The following is a 19,822-nucleotide window of genomic DNA, read 5'->3' as shown; positions in this document are numbered from 1 at the left end:
TAAAGCACTGTACTAAGCTTGACATTTTATAAAGCATTAAATTCTCATTAAAAATCATATGAGATAGACACTATACTTCCTTTTTATGGATAAGGAAACTGAGGCTCCCAGGGATTAAAAACAAAAGAGAGAGAATCAGGATTTCAATCCAGATCTTCCTGGATCTGAAATTCTTATCTTTTTTATTACAAAGTGCTGCCTCAAACATAAGCAGCTTTCTAAGGGAAATGTAATAGAAACCACCTCTTTCAGGATTGTATTTAGAACATGAGATGTAAACATAAAAGTTTATGTTTAATTACATCTCATGCATTATTTTCAAATGTTTTGAGAAGAAAAGATATTTATTTCAGTTTGTTTCATTTCAGTTTTCTATAGAAAAAATATTAGGATTTGATATGCATGCATTCTTAAAGGCTTATTTTTTAAACAAACCCTAAAACAACAAATATGCAAGTTGTATATTTTGCAATTGTCAATAACTCTATTTGAAAGCACATTTCCATGGAGACCTCTTTAGAAATATGAGTTTATCCTTTCCTGAATATTCACTAAGAATAGATTATTCATACATCTAATTTTGGCATAAATGTATATGGAGGAGATTTATAGGCTTAGCTGACTCTTTCATTTTACAGATCTGTTCATTATTACACTTCAAATTTCGCTGCATGAGTTTCTCATTCATATTGAAAATACACCCCTATTAAAAAGCTTTTGTTCAATAAGATTTTATTATAATCCGAGATGTGTGCAGAATTGAAAAGCAAATTACTATCTTATACTTTTAAATGATTTGGTCCTCAGTTTGGAGAGAACAGCTTTTGAAATATGACAGTTAATGATAACACCGCACTTCCATTTACTGTCATAATTCACAACAAAAACAGGATGGAAACTTATTTCAAAAACAATAAACACACACCCATGAGAGCTTAGACACTTTCTCTTGTATAGTTATGCCTGGGAGATTGATTGCTTTAACGGCCCTATTCTTTACCGTGTCCTGTATACACTATGTTTGCCGTGTGACTTTGTAGTTCCTCTCACCAAGGAGACACAGACTCTTTCCCCTCTCCTTAAATTTGGGCCCACCTTGTGCCTTGCTTTGGCTGATGGAATGATTGCAAATATCATGCAAACAGAATTTTGCGAAAAGGACTTACACATTTCTGCTCACTCTTGCCAAGAACATTCTTAAGCTGGCCTGCTTCATGAAGAGAGACAATGTTGGACTGGAGTTAATTTGCCCCAGTTATACCATTTGAGGCATAACTCGCACCAGCTGATTCCCCCTCACCCCTCTCCCACCCTCTTACATTTGCACATACACAGAGGCATGAACTCAGCCCAAATCAGCCAAACGCATCCCAGATCAGCTGATCCCCCGACTCACAAGCTAAATAAATGTTTATTGTGTTTGCTGCTAAGTTTTGGTGATTGTTTATAATGCTATATTACTGTGGCAAAATCTAAGTTATATACTGTGTCTCCTCTCAATTTTATTTTTCTTCCTAAGGGTGTAAGTGAGGAACTTAATTTAAGGATTAAGTTCATCTTAATAAAGTACATTTTCCATTTCTTAATTAGGAAACAGACCATGTGCATATTTCTACATTTAGTTTCGCATTAAGTTACCATTTATTGAGCATCTACTATGTTTCTGGCACTGTGCTAAGAATTCCAAATATAAAGAAATAGTTCAAAAGTTATGTCTGGAACCGTTACAGCAATAAAATAAGCAAAGTAGTAATGGAATATAATTGAAAGCATAAAATAAATATCTACGAGTCCATACTGATATAAATGATTAAATAAATTTAAGGGAGAATAGATAAATGTCCCATGTAGAATAATTCCAGATAATTTAGGTAGAGATTTCACCCTTAAGGAAGTAGAGTGTAAGTACCCACTTCTTAGTGTGGGCTGTACATAGTAACTTCCTTCCAAGAAGGATATCATGAAAAGAGGGGAAAAGAGTAACTTGACCACGCAGAAACCTGACAAACACCAACTCAGCCAGTGTTCAAAGTTAACAACAGTAGTTGTTAATCATATTGATAGTATGGAACTTTGATATGATGTGGTAAGAACTGCATTTTACCTCTGCGGTTTTCCTCCCACAAACCTAATACACCCCCAATCCCAATATCATCATAAGAAAAACACTAAACAAATCCCAATAAAGCAATATTCTACTAAATACTGACCGGTACTTCTCAAAACTGTCAATAAAAAAGGAGGGGGATGATTTGAGTGACTGTCATAGTCAAGAAGACCTTACAGTGGCATGATGACTGAATTTAGGGTGGCATTCTAATAAGATTAGGCTAAAAACTAAGAAATTCTAAATAAAGTATGAACTTCAATTCATAATTATGTAATTATTATTGGTTCACTAACTGTAACAAATATATTAGTAAGATGTTAATAATGGAGGAAACTGGGTATGGAACTCTGTACTATGTTCAAAACTTTTCTATAAACCCAAAAACATTCTAAAATTAAACTTTTATTTAAAAATATAGTGTCCATGAAAATATGTAGCAATAAAGTATGTATTTTTAAAAATTATCATGCATTACTCTACTGCACAGATGGAAGGTTTTGACTGGTTATACACAACATTTTTGTTTATGTATTATTGGTTTGTTTGCTTTATTTTTCATTACCTAGTTAGGTTCTATTGAAATTTCAGACGTAATTTTTTTTAATCTGAAAAAAATGTAATTTCCCAAACAGTGCTATAAAGAAATGAATTTTAACAGATTACTAATTTACTACAAATCACTAATTTAAAAAACCGATACCTCATCCTGAAAGATAAATTTTGTAGGTCAAAATAATTGTAATTTTAAAATGAATTTAAATGAGCAGACTGCATGCTCTTTTAACATAATTTGGAGAGTAAAACGCAAGTTGCATAATCAATTGGTTTCCATTATCATTTTCTAAAATTACTGTCAAATATCACTTCTTGTTACACCCTTTCTGGAGAAGATTAATGGTAGGATCACTGAGATACCAGCTGTTTAAATATTCTTTTTATTTACAATACTAGCTTAATAAATAACCAGTCTGCTTAGCAACTATAACCTTTTTTTTCAGCTGAAAAGCTTTCATGGAGATCCCCTACATGTATGGAACATTATTATTTTTTAATACTAGGCCATTACCCTTAATATTTTAATGTTACGAGACAAATGTTCAGTGCAGTGACAAAAATAACCACTAGCTCATATATCTGGTGGCTTTAAAAAAAAAATGAAGGCTATCCAATGGGCTTTGGTAAACAGGTCTAAAAGATAAAGGAAGCAGGTGTAGAAGACATTTAATAAAACATGCCTCTCATTTTTATTCCTTTTGTGTTTGGTTTCTTGGGAATCTCTGACAGTGAACCGCAGCGTATTTGCTTCAGGCAGATGCTTTTATTCTCTCTGTCTACTGACGTGGCAACCAAGAGAAGGGTGGTGGAAGGGATGGCTGAGACCTATGTTAAGTGTTAAACAGCCAAATAGATTTTTTACAGATAAAATTAAAGTGTGAAGCAATTTAAGATATTGGTTTAATGTTTATCATCTGAAGTGGGCATGATATGGAAGCACAGATTACAGATTCCAACCGTAGGTTACACTGGAAGCATATTACGTTGGATAATTTTTTCTGTAAATAAGAACATCAACATAAATTCATGGAGAATGTTTCTTTTCAGTCCAGTATGAAGGTTATATTGAGGATAAATGAAGAAATGTTAGGTCACTAAATTATAAAGATTCAAGATTAGTTTCTTCTTCTCTTCAGGGCCTGTTTATGACAATTTCCATCTTGAGACCAACTCCAGCACACTGTGGCACCGGCTTGTTGTTTTCCATGCCCTCTCAGCCACACTTTCTAGTTTTAATAAACATTTTTGGTTAACTGTTTCAGACACTAGTAGTATTAATCCACCTTTGCTTTGTATAATGGTCTACACTCCAACTACCACGTCTACACGAGAGAGACTAATAGCAGTGGAATTATTAAGAGATATGTAGATGACGTGTTTCATGAATTACCTTTTAAAAGTAGCGATTCTGAAATATTTATTGGAGTCAGGACTGTAATGTCTACTCCTTGCACTTTGCCCAATGTCTAATTCCTACATTAACAAGATTAGCACGAAATTTAACATAGTGTTTATATATATATATTCCTAGTATTTATAATATAGGCATTATATGTAGTATTTTAAAAATATGTAGAGAGTACTCAACTGATCTGTTCCAGTGCCAGAAAACATGGATATCACAATATTTTGGAAAGAAGAACCTTTAGAAAGGTTTTTTTTCTTTCCAATCAAGAAAAGGAAGCAGTTCAAGAATATAAGGGTTTAATTTAAGAGAAAGAAAAATATTCTTAATGTCCTCATTTTTTTTTCTAGATTTTATTGTTTCTAGGTTCATTGAACCTTAAGTGGAACATTCTGTCAAAAGGGCCTTTTAACCCTGGCAAATTTGTTGGTCAAAAAACATAAGCTTCTAATTCTAAGCTAGGTCTGACAATAGTTACTCAGTCATGGGGAGTTTACAAAGGACGTGAGTCATGTGATTCTAATAGCACACAGCAACTCCAGGCCTTTCTAGGCATTTAAATATTTCGTTCAGATGTTTCAGGAATACAAATGAAGGATTTAAAAATATTTTTCTCTTTTTCAAAATTCTTTTGTGTAGGGGGCAGGGAGATAAAATATATTTTATACCAATCCAGCCTTTGATTTACCTTTTATTTTATTTCAATAAACTATGATAGGTTCTCTCTAATCTTAAAATGCTTTGTCTGGCAACTTCTTTATCATTTGTAGGCATTTTCCAATGCAAAGAACTTTTCGCATTGTGGTCAGGTTTATGGGAGAGTCCGTAGAAGCAAAGTAAGAAATCATGAAGAATTGGAGAGGAGAAGCCAAGGAATAGAGTTTAAAAGCACACGTGGGTTAGGTTATGCGGAGCCAAAATGAAGTCCTGGCTATTTCTAAATACCTAGTCAATCCTATGTACTCTCTCCAGCCAAACCCTCAAAGACACTCTAAACTTTGCCATAATTTCATGGAGTAAACAACATTGTGAAGCTCATTTAAGGACACCCTCACCCCTCACCCCTAGAAGCTCAGGGGTTAAGAGTCTTTGCTCTAAGTAAGATGTCAGACTAGACAGGGAAGTAGATGAAGAATGGTGGATACTGAAGGGGACTACAGTTTTCCTGTCTCCAGGTTCCTCTTTCCATCACCACTTAAAGTCAATCGTCAGTCTACGATGATAAAACAGTGGGGACAGAGGGAAAGAAATGGCAGCAATGGAAGTTTTAAGGCAATCTAAATCAGAGTTTGCCCTTCTCCCTGCATCCCATCTCTTCTTTTTCTCTATCTCCCAGCTCTTCATCTCTCTTCTCCTCTACCTCTTTATTACAGATGAAAGACAGACACACTAGCAGGAAGGGCAGCTGAAGCTCATCAGAAGCAGGAGTACGGCCAACGGAAGTCCTCTGGTGGAGGAGTGAGGAAGATTACCCGGACCAGCTGCACTACTCTCCTAGTTACCCCAGCGCCCCTCCCTCCACGTGTTCTAGCCCTCCTGTGTTTGCTTCCCCTCCATTTCCGTATACTGTGCAAGGGATTATGAAGAATTAGGGACAATTCTTAGGAAAATATGAGCAGTGGTGAAGAAAAGAAAATGATTTCCTTTTTTTCCCTTTCTTCTCCACTCCTTAAGGATCACTTCTAGAACAGGACAATCATGCCTGGCATTGAGGAAAGCAGCACACTCTCCATGTCTCTCTGGAAGGAATGACTATTCAAATGTAAGAGAAATATCTCAGTCACTGTATATAAATACAAAACTACCTATATTGTTAAACTGTACTTTTATTTAACCAATAATGGAAACATTAAAAAAAAATAAGTTTACAAAAAATCTTTCCAGTGATTCCTTTCTGTTGTTGTTAATCCTAGCCATATTTATAATATCCAGGAAAAATACATTTATACACTAATTTACATCTTGCATTTGAAGCGAGTAGTAATTCTATATTGGCTAGACCTTCTTTAACATATCCAAGGTCATTTATATCTCTGAGGAAAGTCTTTTCCAAAAACACGATGGTATACACTACTGAACTTTGTTTGCCAGCTGTTACATTCTTTCCTCCATTCTCTATTAATCCAAGAATAACCAAAAAGATAGAGATACTCCTCATTGTCTCAGTAGAGATGTCTGGGGATTGAATCTAAATCTTACTAGATTCTGGGTGGGCTTATGAATTTTATGGTATTTTGCCCAATGAGAGCCAAAGTCTAATTAAGAAGAACCCTAGTTGCTTAAACAGTTAACAATCTGCATAACTGGAAAGTAACTGAGTGTTTTTCTTCATGTCAACATATTGAGGGGTTGCTTTAAAAAAAACACTTCTAAGTATTTTTGAATTCTAAGATAATATTGAAGGAACTTAGGTGCTAAGAACCTCCAAAAATAGAATGGATATAGAAATATGATTCTTTTGATTTGACACCAACTATAAGGATAATGTAATTTAAACTTGTAATTCACCAATTTGAAAACCAAGGCCCAGATAATTTAAATGACTTGCCCAAGGACACTTAGCAAGCTAAAGTCACTAAATATAGATTGAAAAATACCCTAACTTTCACTCAAATTAAGTTTCCAGTATATAACCCTAAAATGAGGAACAAGAGTATAACCTAAAATGAGCAAGATGGCTCCTACAAAAATAGCAAAATAGAGCTTAGTTTTGCTATGATCCTAAGGCTAGCATTTCCTTCTACTGGAGGAATAGATCTCCTATGAAAATAAATAAGTGCAATCTTCCAAGGATCTCATTTTTGAAAGGGAGATGTCTCATTTTCTAAGAGATGAACACATCACAACCACATAGCAACTAGGTAAAGACTACTGCCCACATTCTGAAAGAATATTTTGCTATTCCAATAACCATGTGATGATACTCCAACTCTACAGGGCCCACCCCCCTTTACAGTAAAAACATTCAAAACGATGTCAGCAAAAATGCCTAGTAGTTGTAGTATTAATCTTTATACCATGTACATACCAGTGGCTATTTAATTTATGTCTCGTTATTATAAGGTATTGGATGCTACATTTAAAACATAAGCTTATAGCTAATCAGAAGCTAATTAAAAACTTTACACTATAATTTTCTGTGCTTGCTTTCATCTGTGGTTTTACAAGAGTAATTACATGATTTTTTTACTGTGTAATCTATTTGATTTTTACAGTATAATCTATTTAATTTTTACCATAAATTATTCTTTGAATCATCACTAGAGAACAAAAATCATCTCTCTAGAATCAAAAGTGTTCAGCAGAGGCACTAAAAACACAAGATTCCTCTAATGGAGGCTCTTCCTCTGACGGCTTGAGAGGGTCCACTTCTCTCTTGAGAGAGAAGAAAATTCTGGCTTCCCTGCTCTCCTCAAGCCTAGCTAGATATTGTACACCAAAAAAAAAAAAAAAAAAAAAAAAAGGCAAATAGAGCCACTGTGTCACCAAACAGAGCACAGCCTGAACTCAAGCAAGAAAGTAATTTTTCAGAGAGATTAGCCCTTACATTGAAACAATTATAGAAGTATTTAACAATCATGAAGCACAGAACAAGACTGCAAATGTTCTGAATTTTAGCACTGATTCCTCTATTTATGATTTAAATAATTTAAGGCATCTTTGAGCCTCATTCTCTCCGTCTTTAGAATGGGACTCAACATAGCTGAACATGCTGCCACCCACAGCTTGGAGGCAGAATAATGAAACCAAGAGTAAAGATCATGTGAAACACCCCAGAGTTCAAGTTCTAGTTCTACTGCTTACTTCATAGTACTGAACATAATGGCAGACACATAGCAGGTGCTCACTTTTGATTTGCTCATTCTAAGTCAATAAAGCCAGACTCCCATATTAGAAAGCAAGTTACTTTTTCCTCTTCTTCACTTATCATAGTCAGTCTATCAACAAAGCATTTGTTTCTTTGAATTGTCTATGGTGTTCTGAACATGATTTCATTGTTTCAATGCCATTTTAGTCTGGCTGGAACTTCACACCATGATTCCTGTAAAGTCATCCTCACTTCTCCTGCTAATCTTGTCCTTTTCCAAAGAAATTTGCCTTTTTCTGTCACCTTTAGACATATCCAAATGTTATCAAAGCCTTTAAATTCCTACCTTAAAAATCCCAAATTAGAATGTCTCTGTTTTAAGATATACTCAAAACAGGCATACAGCTATTTAATATTATTTACCCACAACTCTGAAATCAAGCAAAGATAATTCTTCAGTATAACAACATAAAACTTCCCAGTCCTATACCAACATGCTTTTGCTCTGAAATGCTCCCTTCATCCTCAGAACAGTAAAAATAACATAATTTTTGAATTAAAAAAATTCTAAGTATTAATATAAATTCTGATAGCTGACTAGATTATTTAGGATAGCTGGCTCCTTATAAAATGGGAATAACTACTCAATAGGCTTTTGTGAGGATTGACTGAGGTAATAATAGCTAATAATGAGTACATATATACATGTATGTGGAGATATATATATACACACACATACATAATTGATTGAGAGCATAGTGTGGCCCAGGTCCCATTCTATACCTTTTACATGTATTTATGCATTTAATACAATAACTCTATGATGTAGATAAGATACTGTTTCTCATACATGAGGAAATTGTGGCATGGAAAGCTAGAGCAATTTTCTAGTAAATAGTGTGTGGCTTCTGAGCTGGCACTCTTAACTACTAAAAAAATATGTATCTAGAATAGAGACCTGGTATAGTCACCCAAAATATTAGTAAATGAATAATCTGAAATTTTAATAAAAATAGATTTCTTTAAAAAATACTAGTTGAATTTTCCCCAAACTATTCAAATAAGGGTAGCTTATCTGACTCAAGATAAAATAGTTCCATGAATCAAAGTTACTGTATATATAATTAGACCCTTACAAGCTCTATTTTCCCTCTATGAAAAGTGCATGAACTCTTAACTACAGGATCAAGGTTTATTAAAGTGTTGATTGCTTTAGACTTTAAATACTAAGGGGCTTTTTCTTTATATTACGGAGTTAGAACAGCATTAATTTATAGAATAAAATGACATGTGTGTATATAATTTTCTAGTTAAATGTGTGAAAATACTGTGTTATTGACTAAAGTAATTTGGCTAATACTGAACTAATACAAATCTTAGTCATTAGAGTAACAAACATAGTCCTGGCAGATAATTAGAATTAGTACAGAACTTAAGAATACCTGATTGTATATTGCTTTTTTTTTTTTCCTGAAAGAAAAGATGTTAAAAATGCCCACAGTTAAAAAAATTATTTACTATTGAAATCCTAGGATAACTGATTCAGCCCAATGTCTTTATTAAATTGTTACCTCTGTTTGTCCTCCTCTGAAGGAATCTGTGTACAAATGAGACTCCATAGACAGTGCTAACAGTTACTTGCAGGAATACTTGTTTTTTCCATAGACCCCCAAAAAAAGCACATCCCATATTTTTATTGAATATTGGGGAGAAGGTGGATTTAGTAAAGGACCAAGGATATTATAGTAAAGAACTGAGGGCAATATAATATAATGTTTGCAGTAAATTATTACTATAAAATTGTTACTCTAAAGACATTTTGATTCACTGCCTATAATATAGAAATGAAGATCTTGTACAAAATTTCCATTTCATCTAGCTTTTTCAAAAATGCACTAGTGGCCAGTTGTTGCTTTCATTGCTAACAGGAGAAACTTACATTAGAAGACTACAGTAAAACTGTATGACTTACCTATATCCTGTGTTGTAAAATGGGATGGCTACCATATTTTCAAACAAAACTAGTACAACTGTTAGTTATGAGTCTAATAATTTCTGGAAAGTATGTTCAGTTGTTGAACTATGTGTCATTCCCTAGAGTCATGCGTACATTTGCTCTGTCTATTATTGCCTTCCCCACTCGAACACTCTGTATCCCACTGACTCCTTAGGATGTGGCTACAGAAAAAAAAAACAAGTTCATCTGGCATAATTTAATAATTATCAGTGACTAAAACACCGGTAGTTTGAAAAGCTATTCTCTCTTATTGTTCAATATTTCTGCTCCGTAATACACCAAAGAAATCCAATACTGTACCATGATGAACACATCCAGCATGCTGCACACATTAAATGATTGCTACAGCCCCCATAAAGGGAAGAAAGGCACTCTTTTCTCCTCTTATCACTTGTGGTCTGGAAGAGCACATATTTTGCCCAAGGCTGTAAGATATACCAGAGGCAAAGCAAAAATTTAGCAGCATTAATTCATAATTCTGTGTCCACAAAGTGCACTAATTTAGGTAAACAGAGGAGAGTCAACAAATTTTCTGCCTAAGTGCATTACTGGTACCACTGGAAAAATCATGGAATTATTAGTTGTTTTAAAGTATTGTCACCCTAGAGAGGCCAAAACTGTTTAAAACTGAGGTCCTAGAAGTGGAGTAAAATGTTTTTAACCTTATGAAGTTTGTGACTCAAGAATAAACAAAAATCTCTCAGGAAATTTTTCAACTAGAGCACTTTGGAGCTCTAATAGATGCCGTGGATTGGGCACACTTGTGAACCCAGGATTTCTAAGGATGACAAGTCTTAATCCACTTTTTCGGGGTGGTACTTTTCTATCAGAAACCGTCTCCTTCTAGATCTTTCATTAGGATGGAGAAGGCTGAGGAAAATAATAGATATCATTAAAAGTGATCTTTTTGTTTTTCTATTTTAAAAATAGTGAGAAGGAATTCTTGAAGTTACCAATTTTATTGGCCTTTTATGATAAAAGTTTATTACAAATAGAATATGTGGTCATTGAGATCTGATATTTTCAATGTTATACTCAACATAAAGATTACTTAATTTTTATGGACCTCAAAAGAAACGTAGCTCAGATATTATTCTTTTTTTTTCTAGCAGTTCCATAATTTGTTTCCTCCTTTTTATAGGTTCTCCTCTTACATTTAATTCAATCAGCTAGAAAGTTAGTGGTGATTAGTAACTGTGTAACCAGAACCATTTGCTAATTCTCTCTGTAGCTATTTCTTCATCTTGGAAATAAAGCTAACAACTCTTAACCGCAAAAGTTTACTGTTACTATTAAGGTAGATAGTATAATGCCTGACACCTAAAAATATGTTTTAAATAGAATCTGAGGAATATAAACAAATGTTTACTAAATCAGTTGCTCACAGGTCGCCAATCCTAAAAAAAGTGCTCCAGATTAAAGTTACTACTAATTTGTCATTCATTTCCTAGCTTTTAAAATACAACCAAATTGTGCATAAAACCCCTGAATCGTTTACCCCATAGTCCCACAGAAGATAAATCTCTGTCTTTTTACCTTCATCTCTTTTGCACAGACACCTTCCACACCTCCACCAAAATCCATTGCTCCCTCATTTATGTTCCCACTGTGATATCTCCATTACAGTTCTCATGTCCAGGGCCTTATAGCTAATTGTGAATATGTGTGACATTTTGGCTGCCTGGTACCTGATGGAACATGCGAGGCTCTCTAAGTGATTGCCAAACTGAACAGCCCAGGAGTGGCATTAGGAAATAAATACTCTACGACCTAAGGAAGAGAATATCACAACAAAAATTATTATTTGGTGGGCACATCATTTCCAAAATTCAAATATATAATTCCCAAAACTGTCATCTGCCAAATCAATTCATTCAGCTCTCCAAGAGTCAGTTTATAGTTAGCTGATTTTGGCTGTTTAGATATAGTATTTCTTCAAAGCAAACATTCTTAGAGCCAAATTTGGATTCTTTAATAATGGATGCCAGTGTGTAGAATCTGTCCTTGAATCTCACTAACTTAAAATGGTCTTCTCAATATTTTGCAATATGGAAATTTGAGAATATAATAAAGGACATTACTAGGCACTGAACACTTGGGGAGCAGTTAATTTCAAAAGAAAAGCACAAGTTTTGTCTAGGCTGCTGCAAGTATTCTCCACATGACAAGCTGGGAAAGAGAAAGCTGCTCCTTCTGAAACAAAAAGAAAAGGCAGACTTCTCACTTTCCACACTTGAGTCCTGAATATTGTATCTGTCTCCTAGGCTGTGTGCAATTTGTGGAATGAGGGAACTTCAGGAACTCTTAGCAGGCAAACCGGGAATCAATTCCTATCCAGTTCTTCCCAAAGTACAGTTCAGATGTCTGGCATTTGAGAGATGTGTGAACTGTCCCTTCCTCTGGGCTCTTTAAGCTCTCTCTCTCTATTTATAATAGCTTTTGTCCTTTCAGAGGTAAAGGCCTTGTAGAGAAAAGCAATGAAAATTCTCTTCAGAAGAATGCAAGTGAGCAGATATCACAACATTTCTCAAAGAATTAATAGACACTACAGCTTATCTATGGAATCCACATCAAGAACCTCTGTACTTAAATTAGGTCAGATCACCAAAACATCATGTGTGCATCGCATAAGTTTAGGTGAACATAAGCATGACTTAAATTGAGTTACACATCAATGAACTGTCCTGAACTTTTATTGAGAACCAATATAAAAAAGATCACTTAACTATAAGTAACGCCTTTTGCTCATTAAGTTCCTCAAAGTCTTCTTAATAAAAGTAGGAGCTAGTTTTCACTCTTTCCTTAAAGTTGAAAATAAGTATGTTCTTTTTACATGAATCTTCTTCCATCTATTTTTAAAAATGGAATCTACATAACTGCCTCCTCCTCTCTTTCCACTGGATTCAAGAAATTAAAAGAGAAACTGGTATGGACTTCACAGATGCCTTCAATGTGTAGGGCACTGCATAAAATGCAACACGTACTTAATTTCATTTGATTACTATAATAATGCAAAAAAGTCGGTTTTATGAACCCTACTTTAGCAATGAGAAAATTGAATTGCAGGAAGGTTAAGCAGCGTGCCCAAAGTTGCCTATTAGGCATATGGCACATTTCAATACTCTCTGTGACACCAACATCAAGGTTATTTCAAGTACACTATGTTGCCCAATGATATGCTTAGTGAACAAAGACAATTACTCCTTCAGCATATCCTTGGTGCTATGGACTGAATTCTGCTCCCCAGCCACCAAATTGAAATGTTGAAGGCCCAATTCCCAATGTGACTGGATTTGGAGATGCGGCCTATAAAGAGGTAAATAAGGTTACATGAATTCATAAGGGTGGCACCCTGATCCGATAGGATTACTGTTCTTATAAGAAGTAATATCATAACCATATAATTCTCTCTCTCTCTCTGCCCCAGAAATGTGAAGACACAGAAGAAAGGCAGCCATCTGCAAGCCAGGAGGAGAGCTCTCACCAGGAACCAAACAGGCTGTCACCTTAATCTTGAGGAGTTCAGTTTCCAATACTTCCAATACCCGAGGGAAAATAAATTTCTGTTGCTTATGCCACCTGTCTGGGTGTTCTGTTATGGCAGCTCAAGTTGACTCATACACTTGGTACAATAATGTCCATTTTCCTTTCAAATTATTTCTGATCTCTCTTTTATCTTATATTTAAAATGTCCTCAATGTATGTTTTAATTTTATAAACAACTTAAATTCATGTTTGTGAAAAGAAAAACATAATTAGGAGAAAAAGGAAGAAATGAAGGTAAGATGGAAGAAAAAACGATAGAAGAAAGGAAGAGAGAAAAGAGAACATTGAGCAGTGGCCCTAAGATGTTAGTTAGATAATTCAACTGACTATGGTAAAATTGGAGCACTTACCTTTTTGGGAATATTTTTTTAAGTATTTAATATTTGCTAATCTTTCTTACTTTAAAATATGAAGTATTATTTGTGTCCTTCAAAAATCCCAAAAAAGTTTTTATATTTGTGCTTATACGTAAAAGTCCGGTCAAGCAATCTTCCAATTATGTATCAAGATGATTAAAATGGTGAACCTATAACTGTGCCAGGCACACAGTAGGCAAGCAACAGATACTCATTTTGGGAGATACAACTGAAGTCTACCTTCACTGTGTGACCTTCTTCACAATGTGAACTACATGAAACTGTCCTTACTCGTATGTCAATATTATTTACTCATCCTCTAGGGAAATTAAATTTCTTATAACCACCTGTTTATTTTGACCACGACATACTGTTAAGTCTCAGATTAGTAGCAGCTACTTCAACTGGAAAAATAAGACTCCTTTGGGACCACTCATGATTTCTAGTGTGCTGCATTTTTAAAATTCCCTATAGGAAATTTTATTACTATCTATTTTAAGACCTAATGAAATTTGGCACTTTATATTCATGTCCTCCTTTATCTCTGGACTCTCCCTGTCAAAATGACCTTTAAAACATCACAGTTATTGCATTCACTGTGACGTAGCCTGGGGTATCACTCTCGTCATCTCTCAAAGCAACTGTAATATACTTCTCTCCTGACTTATTACCTCATTTCCCATTAGTGCTCTAGTTCCCTGATCTCTGGTTTTTGTTTTCATTTTTACTGGTTATGTCTTTTATAGTCCAAACGTAACTGTTTGATCCTACTTTTTCAAATGCAGCAATGAAAAGAAGTGGCACCAATCTGAATGTGATTCAGAAATCAAGTTGCCTATTGAACCTAAATACTTTTCAGATTTCTTTGCTAAATTTAGTTTCTTTGGACTCATTGTATCTTTTAAGGAAATAAATGATAATTCAAAATATAATATCATACTTTTTTACATTTTTCAGAGAAAGGAGGGTACTATTTTTGTGTATATAAAAACTATATGATAGTTTTTAATCTCACAGCACCCTCTTTCAGAGAACTATAAAAATCAGAGGTCCTGTAGATGTACCAGAATCCGGGGGGAAAGGGAAATGATCTTTAAATAAAGCAAAATGTATCAACTATTCAAAGAAACAAAGAAATGGAAATTGATAAGCAAGCTTTACTTGTAAGAAGGCAAGAAAAAGGTAGAAATGAAAGAACAGGTAGATGATAAGAAAGTAAAGGAAATGTTTTAGGATTTGGTATAAAAAATAGAACTCTGGAAAAATTTCATTTGTAACAAGTTGCATTTTTTTTTTTTCTGGAATGAGTATTTAGGAGACTCAAGAAACTAAAGATACAATTGAATACCTAAAATGTCAAACACTAGCTATTGTCCTAAATGAGTTTTTTTTTTAAAATAAAACTGCACCCTTCATTTGTATTTTGGTCAGAGCTTTCTAATGCTAAAACCCTCCAAATTCTGAGGCAGATGAATTTTAATACATCAAATTAACTCAGTAGCAAAATCAGACCAAACCAACCAACTAAACAAAAACCCTCATACATCTGAAGAAAAAAAATCCAGTTCTCAACCATCATGATCCATAGTTTTAGAAAAGTTTGCTCTATGAAGTGAATTTGAACCATCATTAATTTTTTTTAATCTCATTGTAGTGCAGACAGATTGAAAGAAGCCCATCTGCTTGACTGCAGAATCAAGGAAAATGGCGCCATGCTCAACTTCTCAGCTCTTTCTTAATGGAGAATTAACTTCAAAGCTTTCTGAGCATTTTAAAATTCTTATTCTAAAGCTAGTCAACGTACACAATGCGTCATGTGAGAAATGGAAATCTAATTTTTAAATGGATGGCTAGTGAAGATTGCTGTTTAATACTCTTAAAACCAAAAGACCCACCTCTTCAACACCTTGATTCTGTTTTACCTTTAAAAACCAAATAAGAAACACTTTCAAAACACACAAGATTTGCATTAAAGTTTATACTCAATGAATTTAAAGACTCCTGTAAGAAAGAATGAGCACAGCCATACATCACAGGAGGAAATGAAAATGAGACACATGTCTTTATTCAGGGTGAGTCAGCACCCATGCACCATGTAATCAGACCCCTCAAGTTAATCAGCAGAAGGACAATTCTTTGTGTGTGTGTGTGTGTGTGATAATTTTAACCACAACATCATGTCCTCAAGTTATAGTAAAGAAAATAATATTCATTCCTGGAAAAAAAGGTGGGGGAGGGGTAATAATTCCTCCCTTTCCAGTGGCACAAAATGGCTCATCATCAATCATTTAAAGAATATTGACAAAAAGAAGGAACAAATTTGGTTCTGTATGTCCTAGGAGAATATACAATAAAAGGGCATGAATGCTTCACACTAATCAAAATCACTGTTACTACTTCAAAAAAACAAAACAAAAGCCTCTAAATATAAGCGGAAAAAAGAAGAAGTAACATTTATAGAAAATACACTATGTTAAGTGCTTTACATATGTTACCTTATTCAACTTTCCTAATCATCATGGGGAGAGTATAATTATCTCCCAGTTTCCTGACTTTAAAAAAAACAGACAAAAATCTTCACAAAACTTCAGACTAAATAATTTGTTCAAAGTAATAGTGTCAGCAAGTGGTCCTGCTGGGATTTGAGCCCAGGTCTGAATGGTTAACAAAAGCCTATTCATTTCACTTGACAATTATTTACTAAATATCTATTACTCATCTATTTTATGTATTTGGGCCAAGATGGTGAAAAAAATGGAACTGTCACTGTCCTCAAGGAACATAACTATCAGTTAGAGAACACCATACATGGAATGAGTAAAGACAACACAGTGAATGTAGTGTTAAAATTCTAGAGGATTTATATTAGTAAATATAAATATTAGTAAATATATAGGTCAGCAGGGGGTGGAGTGGGGGGGGAGGGTGATATCAGGAAAGCTTTGGGGAAAAGTCACGAGAACTGAAGGGTAAGAGTTAGCCAGTAGACACAAGAGCTGTAGATGCGGAGGAAATGGTGTGTGTAAAGGCCTGGGAGGGGAGTGGGGCAGGGGAATTTTGGGGAATAAAGAAGTTCAGTAAAGTTGAAGCTTGGGTACAGAGAGATGAATGTCACTAGGGAGGTAACTAGCCGATGGTGTTGTGGTTTTCCCATAGCTCATATCTTATAAGAGGTTAAAAGATGCCACTGAAATATCTGAAGCCAGGGATAACACAATCAGATTTGGATTTTCTAAAAATCTCTCCAGCTATTGTATGAGAATAGATTGTAAGGCTTACAAAGGAAGTGTGGGGAATTGAGTTAGAAAGCTACTGAAGTAGCTCCAGGAAGAAATGAAGAGCATGGCTGTGTGTAGAAATGGAGAAAATTTACTGAGATGCAACAATTATCTAGAAGTAAAATCAACAGAACTTGTTGATTAACTCTGGGATAGGATGGATGGAGAGATGTCAAGGCTAATTCAGAATACTGGTCTAAAAATTGGTTGAATGATTTATCAAGATTGGGACCACAGAAGGAGGGGCAATCTGAGGCAATTTCATAATAACATTGTTACTATTACCAGTAATAATAATGATGTATAATGATGATAAACAATTGTTGAACTTTCAACTGTATGGCAGAAAAGTGCTTTCTATGTATGATCTCATTTTCCCACAAATACCCCTCTGAAGTTGTTATTCCTATTATTTCAATTTTATACATGAAAAAATTAAGAATGGAAAAGTTTAGCAACTTATACAGCTGGTATGCCCCAATGCCAACCTGACAGAGTGTAAGAAAAGAAGCGTTAAAGAGGTATTAAATGCTATTTGGGAAAAGACAGCTCAAGGCATTTTCAAAGTCTCCTCTTTGTGGTCCAAGGTCCTGAGGAGATATCCTAATGAATTTACTCTCCAGTGGAAATAATTGGTGAAAAAAGTCTATGGTACATCCTTGAAAGAGAGAGATCAAGGTTAAGTTGAGAATGACAGATGGAGCAAAGAATCAGGAGCCAGGCAGAAACTAATGGAAAGGGCCAGATGTGGAAACAATCAAGACCATTGGCAGACTTCCCCAAAGAGCCTCTGCATATCTGCATACCTCCTCCTGCATATCTACCTTGTCTGTTGGCAGAAAAATAGTGTACAGCAGTGCATGGTTGTCTTATAGAGACGCATAGAGAATATCAACAGGAAAATATACTAAAAACAAAATAAAACACATATTTACTTTAGGCCCACAATTATCTGAGTTATTCTCACTATATTTTAACTATACAACCTACAGAATAACAGTAAAACCTACAGAAAGAATGTTCTCTGTAAAGTCTGCTGCTGTTCATTCATGGCCGCATCAAGGAAAAGCCATTGGTAAAAGTATAACGAAGACATAATTTTGACATAAAATTGTGGGATGATTTAAAAAGAAAGAGCACACAGACAAAAAGCTTGGTAGAAAAAAATACAACATATAAATCTTTCAGTGATAACTAAAAGGTTACACATTCAAGTAAAACAAATTTATAAATGGTCACTTTGATTCGACATACTCGTTTATGTGGTTTCCAGAAGAGCACCAATAGATGTTTCTGTTGGCACTAATATGGCTGTTGTGCTGACCAGAAGGTTGTTTTCTTAAGGGTATATCTGTAAACTGTTGTCAGGGAACAGAAATCTTCATTTTCGATGCAAAAGCCGGTCCTTGGGTGATCATTTATTTGGAGGTCTCTCCTTATCTTTCACTTTACACAGTTTCCGCCTTTTAAAAATTTAATTCTGGAGCATAGACCTAGAGACATCTTTAAGATTTGTTTCAGGAAAACTGTGTGTTCCATAGTTCTTCTTTCTAAAGAACTTTATCTCAACTAATTAATCCTTAAAACCTCTCTGAGACCAAAGTGATGAAGGCAAGTAATTCATGTTTACTGAGAAAGAGCAAATCTAGGCACCTTGCCCGGAGTCTCTCAATAAATAAGCATGGAAAAAATGGGCATCCATCAACTGTAACGACATGCTCCCTAAAGAGGACTTTGCAACATTTTCAGGCTACTAGCCTGACAGTGCATGCAAAACAGCCCTCCACAGGGAAGCCAAAACTCCCTCAGCTGGCAGGGATCTTGCTGGTGCTTTATCTAATACATCTCCTGAGTCAGCGCTACCATCTCTGCTCTCACCGCTATGGATCAGCTCCAGTCTGTCTCCTGGTCTTACCTTCACCATAGCTTCCTTAATGCACTCCTTCCCTCCCCCCAAATTCTCTCTGCAAACATATCCGAAATACTAGTGACAGACTGACCTTTCCCAAATACAAATTGGGTCTTTTCATTCCCCTAGTCAAAAAAACTTTTGATATGTTTACGAAATAAGCTCCACACCCCTCAGTCCAGAATTCAAATCCTTCTTCAATTTAATTACAACGTAAGTTTGTGAACTTCATCTCCCACTACACTTTGACTCTTAGTTCATGTCTTACAAATAAACACAACCACAAACACACAAACACACACGTCCTATACTTCCAGTCCCCTCAACGTGCTCTGAGCTTTCTCAAATTTGCGTTTCTTTGTCCAAGTCGGTTTCTAAAGTACCCTTACTCATAGCAGCCTTCCAATTCTTCATAGGTCAGCCAGATAAAGAAGCTATCCAATTCACCCCAGTATTGAACAAATCGATATTTTTCTTCCAAACTCATAGGACTTTGATTGTGCATCTCTTCAAACACTTTCACTGCTTATCTTAAACTCTGTGTTTCTGTCCATCACTGGATTTTAAGTTACTAAATAGCAGAAATTTATCTAATGTGTTTACATTTATTCCCCTCCATCAGTATTGGGCATGCCATTTTGCGTATAGTAGGCATGGCATTTGCTAAACTGAACTAAATAACATTGATAAATAATATCATAGGCCATGTCCATTTTAGGCCCAAGCTAAGATAATTATGTTTTATATCATTTTCTTCCATTCAGTGAGTGCACAGAATATTACACATTTTATTTTGTAATTACTTTTCATTTGCATTTCTTCAATAAAAAGAGATTGT

At 34.9% G+C, this 19,822-nt stretch overlaps 1 protein-coding gene and 1 long non-coding RNA gene across 3 annotated transcripts in view; one reads left to right on the top strand and one right to left on the bottom strand.

Annotated features, from left to right (window-relative positions):
• Nucleotides 1-19,822, bottom strand: part of ALCAM (activated leukocyte cell adhesion molecule) — a 188,670-nt gene that overhangs the window by 134,688 nt on the left and 34,160 nt on the right. The gene's annotated exons all lie outside the window — the stretch shown is intronic.
• Nucleotides 11,607-18,217, top strand: LOC116663258. Its single transcript, XR_004319475.1, has 3 exons — nucleotides 11,607-11,787; nucleotides 12,916-12,918; nucleotides 18,207-18,217. It is a non-coding gene; the product is annotated as an uncharacterized LOC116663258 (long non-coding RNA).

The sequence above is a fragment of the Camelus ferus genome, chromosome 1 (assembly GCF_009834535.1).
Source record: "Camelus ferus isolate YT-003-E chromosome 1, BCGSAC_Cfer_1.0, whole genome shotgun sequence".
NCBI lineage: Eukaryota > Metazoa > Chordata > Mammalia > Artiodactyla > Camelidae > Camelus > Camelus ferus.
Note: the sequence above shows the minus strand (reverse complement) of the source record. Positions and strands in the feature narration are given on the sequence as shown.